The following is a 16061-nucleotide window of genomic DNA, read 5'->3' on the forward strand; positions in this document are numbered from 1 at the left end:
ACATTTGAATGAGAGACTGAGAAAAAGGACTGAGAGAAATGCATATTTTGAAAATTATATGTTTTATTTCTTGTAGTTTTCACGGTGTCTACTGCAAAGAGAGAGAGAGAGAGACAAATAAACAGCAAAATACATCTGTATGAAGCGTGGCTATCATTTCATTAGACCAGTGCAGCTACAATTTGTGAAGTTTTGTTATTTACATGTTTAATTAAATGTTTAATGTTTAAATCTACTTTAAACTAGAGCTACCAATGCTATCTTCTTCCTCTCTAGGCTAGAGACTCTGAACTTGGTCAATCCGCTTTTATCTGTCTAGACACGTAGAATATCTCTCTCTCTTCACAGGCTGGAGACTCAGAACGTGGTCATACCTGTTGCTGCCTCATAAGCTGGAGATTCAAGACTTGGTATCCGTTATTGCCTCTTCCTGCATGGGCCAGAGGCTCAAAATGTTGATGTTTCTGACTCTCGGGATGGGAGTGTATCTGCTAGTGTCTCACCCTTGCAGGCCGGACACTCAGAACGGTGTATCTGCTATTGTCTCTCTGGATGGTAGACTCAGAATGGATATCTGTTATAGTCTCTCTGGACGAAAGATTAACAAAAAGGTTGATATGTTGCAGTCTCACCTTTGCAGGCCGGAGACTCAGAATGGAGGTTGATCTGTTATTGTCTCACCCTTGCAGGGCCCAGACTCAGAGCAGTGTTATTGCCTCTTCCCTCACGGGAATTAGCAGCTGAGTTTGTGTAAGATGATGCACTACACATTGCTGTTACGAATCAATCTGTTGGTGGGTGAAGGGCAGAAACTGCATTTTTACCAATGAAAAGTTGGGCTTTGTACCAAATGACTTCTTCTTGCTTCCTCTAAGAGGTGTTTGGCTGTTGTCCTGGCATCTTTATCTGATGGAGTTGGAAAGTTTGCTTATGTTAGTCCACCAAGATCCAATCCAATCCAGGCTTATTTTATTACATGAAACTGACACAGCCACATACCATGAGAGCATGTGCTGACATCAACAGATGCCTTTGGTAGCGACCTTTCCCAGTAAGGATTTATTTAAGGCACTCCCGTAATGAACAGTGAACACCAGTAGGAGTTCTATTGGTGTCTTCTGTCTGGCTATTTTGGGGTATTTCAAATGACTAATTTTTTAATCTTGATAAGTATCTTGATTAAACTAGAAATAATGTATTAGCTTATGCATTTCTTACATCAGCCTCTATCAGAGTCATGCTAATTAAACTACAACCCATTTTTATTTTAATAATTCATGAAATTGTATATTTGATTAGGCTTACTATACATTAAAAAGCATCTTCAACAACTTTTTTTTTTTAAACACACATTTGGCTAAAATAAATTGGACGAATTGGAAACATGTTAAACCAGTTTATTCAGTTTGCCATAGTTTTCTCATTGAAAATGCCAAGGTTGCATTTTTGAAAGTAATTACTGAAGTATTTAATTAGTGGAAGATGCTTTTGTAGTGATTAATGGGCTAGCAAAAGCTCATTGTTGTAATGGTTCAATACTCACAAGCATTAGACAAAGAAGGTTGTGGGTATTAATAAAATTGTTTGTTGAAGTGGTAAATTGTACTTCAATCTCATTGAATGAAACAAATATGAAAATAAATTAAATGTAATGAGCATTAGAAAATCCCTCAACACTACCATATGGAAAATACAACAAAAATAACAGCAATGGAAATCAAAGAGAAATTGATGATTGTAATGTTTTATTGAGCATTTGCACATTTTCAGATACAAGTGGAAGCTGGTGACACTGAATGTCAAGGTTTTCACTCAGCTGCCTCTTTGCTCTGAAAAAAAAGTACACAAATAAAAAAATCAGTATGAATATAAATAGAACAAATTATGGTAAAAAATAAAAACTTTCAAATTAAAGTAGTTTTGAAAATCATTTGAGAAAAATTACCTTTCCAGAATCACGGCTCTTGGCTCTGAGCTTGTTGACCTGAGACTCAGCAATGTCAGCACGCTCCTCAGCCTCCTCCAGCTCGTGCTGTGCCTTCCTAAACTTGGAAAGGTGAGTATTGGCTTGTTCCTCCTGCAAATCCACACACAAGTATATTAGGAGAAGATGATCCCAAATGTTTACAAGGTGTTTATAGATCTCAAATGAGGTACTCACAGCTTCTTCAGCCTGCCTCTTGTAAGCCTTGACCTTCAGCTGAAGCTTGTCAACCAGATCCTGCAGTCTGTTAATGTTCTTCTTATCCTCCTCAGTCTGCAGATAATGAACATACATCAGACTAGAACATAATCAGATGAATGTGACCTGGACTTTTAAAACACTTGGTAACACTTTATTGGCTGTTTATTAGTACTTGTACAGCACATATACCTTGTTCTGCATGACCACATTTTAGAGCCCTTAATCCTATCTATCCCATACCTAAACTTAAGAACTATCCTACTTACTATTAATAAGCAGCAAATTAGGAGGCAAAAGTCATAGCTTATAGTTAGTTAATAGTGAGAATTAGTTCCTAAGATAAAGTGTGACCGAATACTTTTTTTGTACCTGGTAGGTGAGCTCCTTAACTCTCCTCTCATATTTGCGGACACCTTTAACAGCATCAACTCCACGTCTCTGCTCTGCTTCAACTTCAGTCTCAAGCTCGCGAACCTAAAGGTTTAGACATGTTTAGACACTGTATACTGTCCACATCAAGACTGTAAACATCAGAATTAAAGAGAACATCCGATAAAGACAATCTTACTCTGGACTCCAGTTTCTGGAGTTGTTTCTTTCCTCCCTTCATGGCCAGATTCTCAGCCTCATCCAGACGGTGCTGCAGGTCCTTCACAGTGACCTCCAGATTCTTCTTCATCCTCTCAAGGTGAGCACTGGTGTCCTGCTCCTTCTTGAGTTCTTCTGCCATCATTGCAGCCTTTTGCAATAATATAGATATATATTAGATCCACATTTTTAAGTACACAAGTGTTTTGTGAATCATTTGGCAGCTGCCGTTTCTCACATCAGTGATGGCCTTCTTGGCCTTCTCCTCTGCGTTTCTGGCTTCCTGTACAGTGTCGTCAACTTCACTCTGGATCTGAACAAGGTCAGACTCAAGCTTCTTCTTGGTGTTTAGGAGACTTGTGTTCTGCAACATGGAAAGGAACAGTTTGAACATTTTGAATGATGCCCTCAATTTCCTAAATGTAATTTTAAAAACAACATGCCCTAACCTGAGAATGAAGCAGCCCAACACGCTCACTGGCATCTACCAGCTCTTGTTCAGCCACTTTGCGGCCTCTCTCTGTCTGCTCCAGAGCAGCTCTCAGCTCCTCAATCTCAGCTTGCATCAGAGTGTTTCTGCGCTCCACCATGGCCACCTGCTCCTTCATGTCTTCCTGTCCTCTCAGAGCATCATCAAGGTGCAGTTGGGCATCCTGAACAATATCATTACAGTAAGCTTTTGATGTGCTTCCTGTTGGCCTTTACTTAGCATAGGTTAGATTATACAAACATATTAATGTGCCTCAAAGCCAAAAAGAAGTCATATACCTTGAGTTGTCCCTGAACGTTCCTGAGCTGTTTCTGGGCCTCAGAAGCCTGGCGATTGGCATGGCTCAGCTGAATCTCCATCTCATTAAGGTCTCCCTCCATCTTCTTCTTGATTCTGAGGGCATCATTCCTGCTCCTGACCTCAGAGTCCAGAGTGCTCTGCATGGATTCAATGACTCTCTGGCTGTTCCGCTTGATCTGCTCCATTTCCTCATCCTTCTCTGCAAGCTTCCTGTCAATCTCACCCTTGACCTGGTTTAGCTCAAGCTGGACACGGAGAATCTTGGACTCTTCATGCTCCAGGGTACCCTATGAAAAAAAAAAACATTTACATTTCAGATTGAAAATATGCATTGACAACACAATATAATGCTTCTAGCTAGAATTACATATTATTCTCAGTATACTCACTTCAGCTTCCTCCAGGGCGGTCTGAATCTCAGACTTCTCAGTCTCCACTGCCTTCTTGGCCTTTTCCAGCTCATGAATACTCTTACCAGTCTCACCTAACTGCTCTGTCAGATCTGAAATCTCCTCTGTAGAAAGGAAAAATATAATCTGTATCATTATTGGCATTCATTAATCATATGTTTACTTTTTAATGTTTCAATCTTACGCTGTAGATTCTTGTTTTCTCTCTTGAGGGTCTCCAGGTGATCCAGAGTCTCCTCATAAGAGTTCTTCATCTTGAACAGCTCAGTGCTGAGTGAACGAGCCTCTTTCTGGGCACCTTCCAGCTCTGCCTGACCTTCCTCATATTTCTGCTTCCATTCTGCCAGGACCTTTAATGGAGACATATCAAGACCACGTTTGTTTAACTTAATGCATGCCAAAAAAAAGCAGACACAACTGTTTTGAAAAGAATATCATATCACAGTATGACTCTTTGTTTTTACCTTGTCAAAGTTCCTTTGCTTCTTGTCAAGGTTGGCAGCCAAAGCATTGGCTCTCTCCACATCAATCATGAGGTCTTCCACCTCACCCTGGAGTCTCTGTTTGGTCTTCTCCAGAGATGCACATTTGGAGTTCACAGCCTCAATTTGTTCCTCTGCCTCTTGCAGGCGCTGAGCCAACTTCTTCCTGTTATGAATTTGTAAATTTACATTTTGAAATTAAAACTTTTTGACATTTGAACAAGTATTTATCAGATCTTATGTTCATACTTGGCCTCTTCAAGTTCCTCTGTGCGCTGGATGGCGTCAGTTTCATATTTGGTTCTCCACTGAGCAACTTCACTGTTGGCCTTTGACATTCCCCGCTGCAGCTCAGCCTTTGCCTCCTGCTCTTCCTCAAACTGCTCACGGAGCAGGTCGCAGTCATGACGGGCTGATTGCACAGCATGGGCCAGTGCGTTCTTAGCCTAGGAGACAAAGTCACATAATATAAGCTTTCTTGTATAATAAGTGACATGTATTTGTTTGTATTGATTCTGCTGTGTTACCTTAACCTCCTCTTCAATCTGCCTCTTAAGCTCTTCAGTTTGCTGAGTGAAAGCTTGTTTGCCTCTGGTGAGCTGAGAAACCAGAGCCTCTTTCTCTTCCAGTTGACGGCCAAACTCACCTTTTGAGATTTACATTTACAAAAATATTGGTAAGACATAACAGTGGTGGAGAAAATGGTATATATCTTTATGAATGTATGAAAGAAGCTATGTTTTTCTGTGCAGAGGCAGTTCTTTACAGTGGATAAACTACTTGGATTACTTGCACTTATTTTAGTGCACTGATATCAGTCTAGTTTCTGTTTGACTCTATTACACTAAACCACAACATGCTTAAATCCCTCTAAGAAGAGTTGCATATCCATTATCTCTTTAAAGTGTACTGCTCCTAGTATATAAACAATTTTGCCACTATAAGTTTGTATTTATATTTTTTGTTGTTAAGGCATTTTGGTAAAGAAGTAATTTTGAGACTTTGTTTCCATTGTTACCATTTTCAGTTTGAAGTCTTGCTCTTTGAGCACTGAGGTCGTTTATCTGTCGAAGGTTCTCATCATTCTTGGACTTAATTTCACTAAGTTGGTCCTCAAGGGTGCGGGACATCTTCTCAAGATTTGCCTGTAAACACCAAAGTCATTTGAGTGTTAATTATTATTAATTATTATTAACCATATTTGATATACTGTATTTCCTTGAAAAGATTTAAGAAGCAATCATCAAACCTTTGCTTTGGCAACAGCCTCCATGTTGCTGGAGAGATCATCAATTTCCATTTTGTATTCACTCTTCTCTTTCTCAAGCTTCTGCTTGACACGCTGGAGGTTGTCGATTTGCTCTCCCAGCTCGGCCACAGTGTCTGCCTGCTTCTTACGGAGGGCAGCAGCCGTAGCTTCATGCTGGAGGGTGGACTCTTCAAGATCACGACGCAGCTTCTGGAATTCAGTTTCACGCTTTTTATTCATCTCAATCTGAGCAGCAGTGGCTCCTCCAGCCTCCTCAAGCCTCTCACTGATCTCCTCAAGTTCCCTGGATAGATCAGCTCTCTGCTTCTCAACCTTGGCACGAGCAGCACGCTCAGCCTCAATCTCTTCCTCCAGTTCCTCAATGCGAGCCTACGGTGGCATTAATGAAACCGTATTAGTCTTTATTTTACCCATGCCTTTAACAGCATAAAAAAACAAAAACTCAAGAAATACTTGAAGCTCCTTGATCTTCTTCTGGAGTTGAGCACCCAGAGATTGTTCATCTTCAATCTTGCTGAGCAGCTGGCTTGTTTCAAAGTCTTTTCTGTGTGTAAACGGGGAAGCAATGAATGATTTGAAATACATGATAACCATTATTTTTATAAGAATTTACAAAAACTTCCTACTTCTTCATCTTCTCCTCAGATTGCTGCTTGTCATTTTCCAGGTCCATGATGGACTCTTGGGCTAATTTCAGGTCTCCTTCAAGCTTTCTCTTTGCTCTCTCAAGATCCATGCGGAGCTTCTTCTCTTGTTCAAGGGAACCTTCCAGCTAAGCAATTTCAAGTTGGTATTAGGTTAAGTGTATTAATTATTATCACCATTATTATATGAATCATTTGAACGTGACAAATGATACACTTAATGCATTTCTGTCTTTAATATTTAGTCACTACTTCTACTCATGGTATGAAAAATACAAAAATTATACATATATTCAAAGTGTAACCTAATTTTGATGACTCACATCATCAACTTGCTGCTCAAGTTTTGTTTTGGATTTGGTCAGGGTGTTGACTTTGTCCTCCTCTGCCTGAAGATCATCCAAGGTCTGCTGATGTGCCTCTTGGAGGGCTTTCTTCTCCTTTGTAAGCTTGCCAATGCTCTCATCCTGAGCTGCCATTTCTTCAGTCAGGTTCTTGACCTGTTTTTTTTTTTCCAAATAATCTCATTTTATATTCCGTATCACCATATGAAACAAAGATTAATCTAATCTTAAACCATCTTAATCTCCAACCTTATTCTCAGTGGCATGTTTCTCCTTTTCTACTTTAGCCAAGGTGAGCTCCAGGTCATCGATGTCTTTCTTCAGCTCAGAGCACTCATCCTCCAGTTTCCTCTTCTTGGCTGTCAGTTCAGCATTGATCTCTTCCTCATCCTCCAGTCTTTCAGTTGTCTCTTTGAGTTTAGCTTCAAGCTGGATTTTGCTCTTGATCAGACCCTCACACCTCTCCTCAGCATCTGAGAGATTCTCAGATTCCTGTTTGGAAAATACATCACTATCACTGGAAACCATATTGTTAATTTTAATGGAGCCAAAATTCAGTTAATTCAATTAGGTAAACTCACAGATGCTACTTGCAGCTGCAGATCATTTTTCTCTTGCATCAGTGCCACCATCTTCTCTTCAAGCTCCTTCTTTTTTGCTTCAGCCTTGGCAAGATTTTCTTTGCATTTTGTATAGTCCTCTTTCATGTTTGCCAACTCCTTCTCAGTCTCAGCACTCTTCAGCAGAGGCTTAATCTTGTAGTAAACCTTCATCCATGGCCAGTGTTTGACATTCATGAATGAGCGAACGTTGTATTGGATGGTGTAAATGGAGTCCCTAAGAATAATTCATTATTAAATGCCATAATTATCATTATTTACCATTCACACAGGCATAATTGATATTATCTTTTTTTCCATGACATTCCTCACCTCCTCTCCATCATCTGCACAAACTCCCTCCTCATCAAGTAACCACGGGAAAGAGCCTGAGTCATTGTAACCAGAGCGGCCAGTTTCTCATCACGCATCTCCTCAAGAGTACCCAGAAGACCAGCTTTGAAGAACACCTGAATTCACAACAAATCAAAAGATATTGATTTAAACAGAATGAGCATAAAAAATAGACCATGATTATTGAATGTTTTAAATGCTGTAGAGCAAAATATGAACCTTTGTGTGTCCAAATCTGTACTGGTCGTGATCAACGTCGATGGATCCCAGGAGTTTCTCAGAAGCCTTCTTGTTGTCAATAAACTGTCCCTCTGGGATTACACTGGCATTCAGCACCTTGTATCTGTTGAAGATCAATCAAAGTGCATCTTATACTCTGACTAAGAGCCGCATACAGAAAATGGTGTTTTCATGTGGTCCCTTTTACCTCTGCTTGAAGTCACCATAGATGATTCTGCTGGGGAAGCCCTTTCTGCAGATTCTGATGCCCTCAAGCACACCGTTACACCTCAGCTGGTGGATAACAAGGTGGTTCTCCATGAGACCTATAAAGAACAGTTTAGATAGTGAGCTTGGTAACGTAATAAAAGCATTAAATATTGTATTAATGCCAGAATATCTGAGAGCCCTTTATTACTTTACCTGGAATCTTGGACTCATTGGGAATCAGACAACGCACAAAGTGAGGGTGAGTGCTCCTCAAGTTGGTCATGAGCTTGCCCAAGTTCTCCTGTTTAATCATGAAAAGTTACAGTTTTCTTAGTCACGTTGTCTCATTTGTTGATATATAATTTATCAGAATTAGAGTCAAGCAAGCTGATGTACAGTCACTGCTCTCAGTTGCATAATTATTCCCATTTGGTCTCAAAGAAAGACACATACTCTAAACTGAGAAGATACAGTCTGCATGGAACCACCCTTCTTCTTGCCTCCCTTCTTGCCACCACCGGTCTCTATGCAGATGAAGAGACAAAGGAAGACACATAATGTAATAACCAGAAGAAAGTGCTAAATTAAATCAATGTTTGGTTAATTTAATTAACACAATTTAATTAACACCAGTTTTTCATTACCCTCAACAACAGGTGGGTAGAGAGTAGCCAGCAGTTTGACAGAAGACTTCTGGTAAAGCTGCAAAACAGACTCATTCAGTGGATCCTTGTTCTTGTCCAACCAGCCAGAAATGTTGTAGTCCACAGTTCCAGCGTAGTGCACCAGGGAGAAGTGGGCCTCAGCTTTGCCTTTGGCAGGCTTTGGTTTCTGGAAAGCATTACACTTGCCAAGATGCTGATCATACAGCTTGTTCTTGAAGGAAGTGTCTGTAGCTTTAGGGAACATGCACTCCTCTTCAAGGATGGAGAAGATACCCATGGGCTGTTTATAAAATAATATTTATTATTAAAAAATTATACTTTTGAAAACGGAAATTAATACGTTCATAAACCAGTAAAAACCTTCTCAATGAGCTCAATGCAAGCAGCCAAGTCCATGCCGAAGTCAATGAACTCCCAAACAATGCCCTCCTTCTTGTACTCCTCTTGTTCCAGCACAAACATGGTGTGGTTGAAAAACTGTTGCAGTTTCTCGTTAGTGAAGTTGATGCACAGCTGCTCCATGCTGTTGAACTGGAGAAAGATACAAGATCATTTACTGACTGCTGAATGTAACTCAATTTGCCATAAAGAGAGATAAACATAAAAGATTCCTACATCAAAGATCTCAAAGCCAGCAATATCCAGCACACCAATGAAGAAATTTCTTTGTTGTTTTGTGTCCAACATCTGGTTGATACGAATGACCATCCACAAGAACATCCTCTCATAGATAGATTTGCACAAGGCGCTAACAGAGTTGTACACCTGTAAGAATAGAGTGAATTTTTATTCAATACTTTCTAATTTGCTATAATTACTCAGATTCAATCATGATTTTCAGGATAAACACAAAGGACATTCTGGAAATGTTACTACTTATATTACTACACACCTGTGGCACGGTTTGACTTTTGGTCACAAACTCATTTCCGACTTTTACTCTGGGATAGCACAAAGCCTTCAGCATATCAGCAGAGTTCAAACCCAGAAGGTAGGCGATTTTGTCAGCCTCTGCAATTTAAAAGTTGGAAAAAAAAATAGAAACTTTAGTTTTTTATGAAAATAGAAATGTGGCTCTCTCAAATCAAAGCACTGCATGTAGTCACACACATTGGTGTTATTTAGTCTCACCTTCTGTGCCATCAGGCTCAGCCTGCTCCTCACGCTGCTTCTGCTTGAACTTCATGTTACCATGATGGAGCACAGCTCCAGTGAACTTGTAGATGCACATCTTCTCCTCAGCAGTGAAGCCCAGAATGTCAATAGCAGTCTGGAAATTTCAGAAAAGAATGAGCTCTATGATCAGCCATATTTATATTGAATATGTTATTTAAAAAAAAAAAACAGCATTGACTCACATCAGTAGCAACCAGCTCCTCTTTATCATCAATGCTTGCCACTGTGATCTGACCCATACTGCACATAGGGAAGTCATATGGGTTGGTGGTGATGAGCGTCATTTCTGTAAAATACAGAAAGCATTTATTAAATAGAATTTTACAATATTATCTGTACAATAAAAGTAAATATTAAATAAAATATGTGCATCTACCAATCAGCTCAGGCTTATGGTTGGTCATCATCTGGTAAAAGATGTGGTAGCCTCTCTCATCTGAAAGCTGGAATGTCACTCTAGACTTCTCCAGCAGATCTGTTGAGAGAATGTACTTGAGTCACAATCATCTAAAGACTGACAGACAAAGACAAATGTACAGGATGGATAAATTAAATCATGTTCACTTACATGTCTCAATATCAGCACTAGCCAGTTTTCCTGATGTACCGAAATGAATTCTGATGAATTTACCCTGTTTAAATTAAAATTAACATTTGACTTCCTGTACTGTATTACTAAAACGTAAAAAAAAAAAAAAAATAGAAAAAACTTAAAGCTAAGCTAAATATTTCTAAAGTATGTTTGAATATAAAATTGATTAACTTACAAAACGAGAGGAGTTGTCATTTCTCACAGTCTTGGCATTACCATAAGCCTCAAGCAGAGGATTGGCAGCAATGATCTGATCCTCAAGAGAACCCTGTGATATTTGAAGGGGATTTAGTTATTTTCTCTTGTATGTGTAATCACTGTTTGCAGACATTTACAAATTCACATACTGTATCATATATTTATTTATTTGTATTGTATTTGTATTGTATTGCATTCATATTTAATATCTATCAGAGTAATATAATTGTCATAGTTTTGTATCTCATACCTGCATTTTGCCGGCAGCCTGCTCTTTCTTCTTGTCACCATGAACCGCAACTGTGGCAAAGTACTGGATGACACGTTTGGTGTTCACAGTCTTTCCAGCACCGGATTCTCCACTGGTTTATGAGAAGAAAAATTATGATAAGAAATGTAGAAGTTCAACAAGAGCAAAATATAACCTCTCTCAACACCTCTAATAGCAGGCTAGATACGTACGTAATCAGGACAGACTGGTTCTCTCTGTCTGTAAATTCAAAGGTAATAATGTTAAAGGAATTTTTTTTTTTTTACTATGAATGTTAATTTTAACTTTCAACTCAAATATATAATTCAGGTCTTCTAAATCAGATCTTACCAGTCTGCATGAACTGATAGGCATTGTCAGAGACAGAGAAGATGTGGGGTGGGGCCTCCATACGCTTTTTGCCTCTGTAGGCAGCCACCACTTCTGCATCATACACTGGGAGCCACTTGTAGGGGTTCACAGTAGCGCAGAACAGCCCAGAGTAGGTCTGAAATGAGCAGAGAAGTAGTCAGATTGCAACAATACTGAGAAAAATGAACTTAAATGCTGTTTCACTTTGCTTCAGAACCTACGTAGATCATCCATGCAGCATAACGCTCTTTGAGGTTATACAGCACAGAGGGTTCATTGAGATGGGTCATCATGGCCATGTCCTCAATCTTGTCAAACTTGGGAGGATTCATTGGATGGACGTCATCCTCCTTAGCAACTCTTTCCTATAAATTTGATTCAATAAATATGCCAGAAAATAAATTAAACGTAATAAAGTAATGTACTGTGCATCTAGTCTAAATGTTGAAAATTCACCTCCTTAGTGTCATTCACAATGACAGTGACTTTGCCACCGTCTTTGCTCTTGATTGTTCCCTTGACGTACAGCTCTTTAGGATCAACCACATAGCAGGCAGACTTGGCATCAAATGGTTTGCTCTGAGCCTCGATTCTCTCCTTCTCAGGCTTACGTAGGTAAATGGCGGCCTTGCCATAAAGGGCCATCTCTGCGTCCGTACTCATGGTTGCGGTTTACTGCAGTGAAGAGAGGATCATTTTATTTTATTTCTTATTTACAAGACAACCTCATCACTGTACACTTTTTTGCAGGCAATTCATTTGCACTACTACTTGTCAAAAATAACTGTCCATGAATTAGAAATGAAAAATGGCTGTTCAGTTATTACCAACACAAATATTGTTTACCTTTTTCTTTCCCACTAGCGATGTTTTTCCAGCAGCCCTGCAATAGATTTAAAAGTCATGTGACCATTCTGTTTTCTGTTTTCCTCTAATTAGCAAAATGTAATTACCATACATTTATCTGAAATCACTTTTCATATCTCTACATTTAGTAATGCTGAAAAAATGTTTTTATCTAATCATCATCTATTGTAAGTGTATTTGATACAACCAATGAAAAGCAGTAGAGCTGTCAGTAATGTTCTCACCACAATCACGAACACAGCTGCCTCCTGAACAGTCTTCAGGGCTTGTCCATGCCGCCTTATATTGCATTTCTTCTGCCAGCCAAGCAGAAGCTAAATACGACTAACTAATGTCTAATATGGCACAAATGGGAGTCGAGGAATTGATCAGCTGAAACACTTGGCACTGACAATCATCCTGAAGATGGAAATAACTTACTGTACTGCATGTTATTTTTCTTCCAGAGCATAAATTTTGTAGTTGTGTTTCACTGTTTTCTTTGTGAAGTTTAGATGAATGTAAAGTTTAGATATATATATGATACTTTTGTTTAATAAATCAATTTAATTGATGTTAATGATTAAATTTTGATGACATTCAACATTGCCTCAAAAGAAGCATGCAATGTCAGCAGATGTATTATGATACACCAGTCAGCATGGACTAAGACTGGCTTAGTTACACATGGATTAGTTCTTATTTAATGTAAATGTCAAGGAGATATGTAGAACATATGTAGATCAGCTTGGCTTTGTCATCACTATGCAGAAGCATCGCTACTGGATAATGGATTTTTTCTGACTTCAAGATAAGTATTTTTAATAAGAAAACCTCTTAAGTAATTGTTATGTAGTCTTGAGTGTTGCCACAGAAATAGGTATGGAAATTTAATATCCAGAACAAGTCTCAATATTAATTCTTTGTGATATATTTTTAAGTACACTGTACCCCGGTTTCACAGACAAGGTTTAAACCTAATCCAATAATACAAGTACAAATATAATAATAATACAAATATAAGTCTGTAATATAAAATAAAAATATAAATATGAGCTGTTTCAACTGAAAGAACCTTGCATTGACTCATCTTAAAATATATCAATGCATTTGTTTTGTCTCAAAATGCACACCAGTAATGTTTTTTCTGGCACGTTTATAAAAATGACTTAAATGTCCTAATTGAATTATGACCTAATCCTGGTTTAGTCTAAACCCTGTCTGTAAAAACAGGCCTGTATTTAACAACAAAGAGTCTTGAAGATGTTGACCGTGTTACGTAGTTGACAATGACTTGTAACCAATCAGTTTCGAGGTTATAACCACACGTGCAATCATCACATTAACTATGTTGCACTAACAGTTGGCAACCATAATGTACAAATACCTATTTTTTAACAGCATATCTTATGCCTAATCAATGTAAACCATTTTTTTAAACAAAAGTTTGTGAATTGTTTTGCTTAAAATATGTGTGTAATATATATACATATACATGTGTACCTCTATATATACAGGTACATGTCAAAAATTTGAATATCGTGAAAAAGTTAATTTTTTCTTGTAACTTATTTTTTTTAAAAAGTGAAACTTTAATATATTTTAGATTCATTACATGTAAAGTAAAACATTTCAAAAGTTGTTTTTTTTTTGTTTTAATTTTGATGATTAGAGCTCACAGCAAGTCAAAAATCAGTATCTCAAAATATTAGAATATTTACATTTGAGTTTCAATTAATGACCATCTCTACAGTATAAATTCCGGGTATCTCTTGCTCTTTGAAACCACAATAATGGGGAAGACTGCTGACTTGGCAATGATCCAGAAGACGAACATTGACGCCCTCCACAAAGAGGGTAAGTCACAGACTGAAAGGTGTGGCTGTTCACAGAGTGCTGTATCAAAGCATATTAAATGCAAAGTTGGAAGGAAGAATTTGGGTAGGAAAAGGTGCACAAGCAACAGGGATGACCGCAAGCTTGAGAATACTATCAAGCAAAGCTGATTCAAACACTTGTGAGAGCTTCACAAGGAGTGGACTGAAGCTGGAGTCAGTGCATCAAGAGTCACCACGCTCAGATGTTTTCAGGAAAAGGGCTACCAAGCCACTTCTGAACCAGAGACAACATCAGAAAAAGAACTGGACTGTTGCTCAATGGTCCAAAATCCTCTTTTCAGATGAAAGTAAACTTTGCATTTCATTTGGAAATCGAGGTCCCAGAGTCTGGAGGAAGAGCGGAGAGGCACAGAATCCATGTTGCTTAAAGTCCGGTGTGAAGTTTCCACGGTCAGTGATGATTTGGGCTGCCATGTCATCTGCTGGTGTTGGTCCACTGTGTTTTCTGAAGTCCACAGTCAACGCAGCCATCTACCAGGAAATTTTAGAGCACTTCATGCTTCCTTCTGCTGTCAAGCTTTATGGAGATGCCGATTTCATTTTCCAGCAGGACTTGGCACCTGCCCACACTGCCAAAGGTACCGAAAGCTGGTTCACTGACCATGGTGTTACTGTGCTTGATTGGCCAGCAAACTCGCCTGACCTGAACCTCATAGAGAATCTATGGGATATTGTCAAGAGGAAGACGCAAGACACCAGACCCAACAACGCAGATGACCTGAAGGCCGCTATCAAAGCAACCTGGGCTTCCATTACACCTGAGCAGTGCCATAGGCTGATTGCCTCCATGCCACACCGCATTGATGCGCATTGATGCCCAACCAAGTAGAGTGCATAGAAATGAACATACTTTTCAGAAGCCTGACATCTCTGTTTAAAATATCCTTTTTATATTACTCTTATGTAATATTCTAATTTTCTGAGATTTTTCAAGAAAATTTTTTGAATTTTGGATTTTCATTATCTGTAAGCCTGTCAAAATTTCAAGTCAAAATTTCAAGAAATAAAGGCTTGAAATATTTCACTCTATGTGTAATGAATCTATATAATACATGGGTTTCACTTTCTGAAATGAGTGACAAAAAATATTGACCTTTTTCATGATATTCTAATTTTTTTAGATGTACCTGTATATATATATATATATATATATATATATATATATATATATATATATATATATATGTATATAATATATATACACACATTACTACTTTGATATTTTGTGACGGAAAAAACTGGCTTATATGTCAAGAATAGCAATCACCACAACATACATCCCCCTGAAACATACAGTTAGGTCCATATATATTTGGACACAGGCACAATTTTTATTATTTTATCTGCTGACCAAAACACAATAAAGTTACAGTTTTATATAATATGGTCTTAAAGTGCACACTCTGAGCTTTAATTTGATGATATTCTCATCAAAATTGGAGGAAAGGTTAAGGAATTACAGCTCTTTAATATGTACCCCCCCCCCCCCCCCCCCCCCTCTCTCTCTCTTTCAAGGGATCATAAGTATTTGGACAATTGACTCAAAAGCTGTTTCATGGACAGCCGTGGGCTATTTCTTTCATTATTTTTACATCAATTAAGCAGGTAGAATGTCTGAAGTTGATTCTAAGTGTGCCATTTGCATTTGGAAGCTGTTGCTGTGAACCCACATCATGCGGTCAAAGGATCTCTCCATACAATTCTCTCCATGGTAAAGAAAATCCCTTTCACAACATACAGCCAAGAGAAGAACACTCTCCAGGAGGTAGACATGTCACGGTCAACATCTACAACCAAGGGAAGACTTTACGAGAGCAAATATAGAGGGTTCACCACAAAGTGCAAACAAGGCCTGATTAGACTTTGCCAAAAAAAAACCTGTAAAAAAGCCAGACCACTTCTGCAAAAGCATTCTTTGTACGGCTGAAATCAACCTGTACCAGAATGATGGGAAGAAAAAAGTATGGAG

The 16061-nt window shown here is 38.5% G+C and overlaps 1 protein-coding gene and 1 pseudogene across 2 annotated transcripts in view; one reads left to right on the forward strand and one right to left on the reverse strand.

Annotated features, from left to right (window-relative positions):
• The window catches only part of LOC306869969 (CCN family member 1-like), a 1026947-nt gene that overhangs the window by 718997 nt on the left and 291889 nt on the right, over positions 1–16061 (forward strand). The window lies entirely within an intron of this gene.
• Positions 3289–12420, reverse strand: LOC306869942 (myosin-4-like; annotated as a pseudogene). Its single transcript, XR_013785822.1, has 34 exons — positions 12195–12420; positions 11805–12023; positions 11570–11713; positions 11328–11484; positions 11189–11216; positions 10977–11088; positions 10704–10796; positions 10505–10568; positions 10313–10411; positions 10119–10222; positions 9892–10030; positions 9653–9771; positions 9376–9525; positions 9121–9291; positions 8740–9040; positions 8549–8619; positions 8309–8396; positions 8094–8211; positions 7886–8009; positions 7646–7782; positions 7295–7550; positions 6963–7205; positions 6693–6869; positions 6352–6497; positions 6179–6269; positions 5705–6094; positions 5474–5600; positions 4983–5101; positions 4705–4901; positions 4438–4621; positions 4158–4323; positions 3953–4077; positions 3542–3850; positions 3289–3426 (listed from the first exon to the last, which is right to left on the reverse strand). The product of XR_013785822.1 is annotated as a myosin-4-like (transcript).

This window comes from Barbus barbus (genome assembly GCF_936440315.1).
Source record: "Barbus barbus genome assembly, chromosome: 5".
Classification (NCBI taxonomy): domain Eukaryota; kingdom Metazoa; phylum Chordata; class Actinopteri; order Cypriniformes; family Cyprinidae; genus Barbus; species Barbus barbus.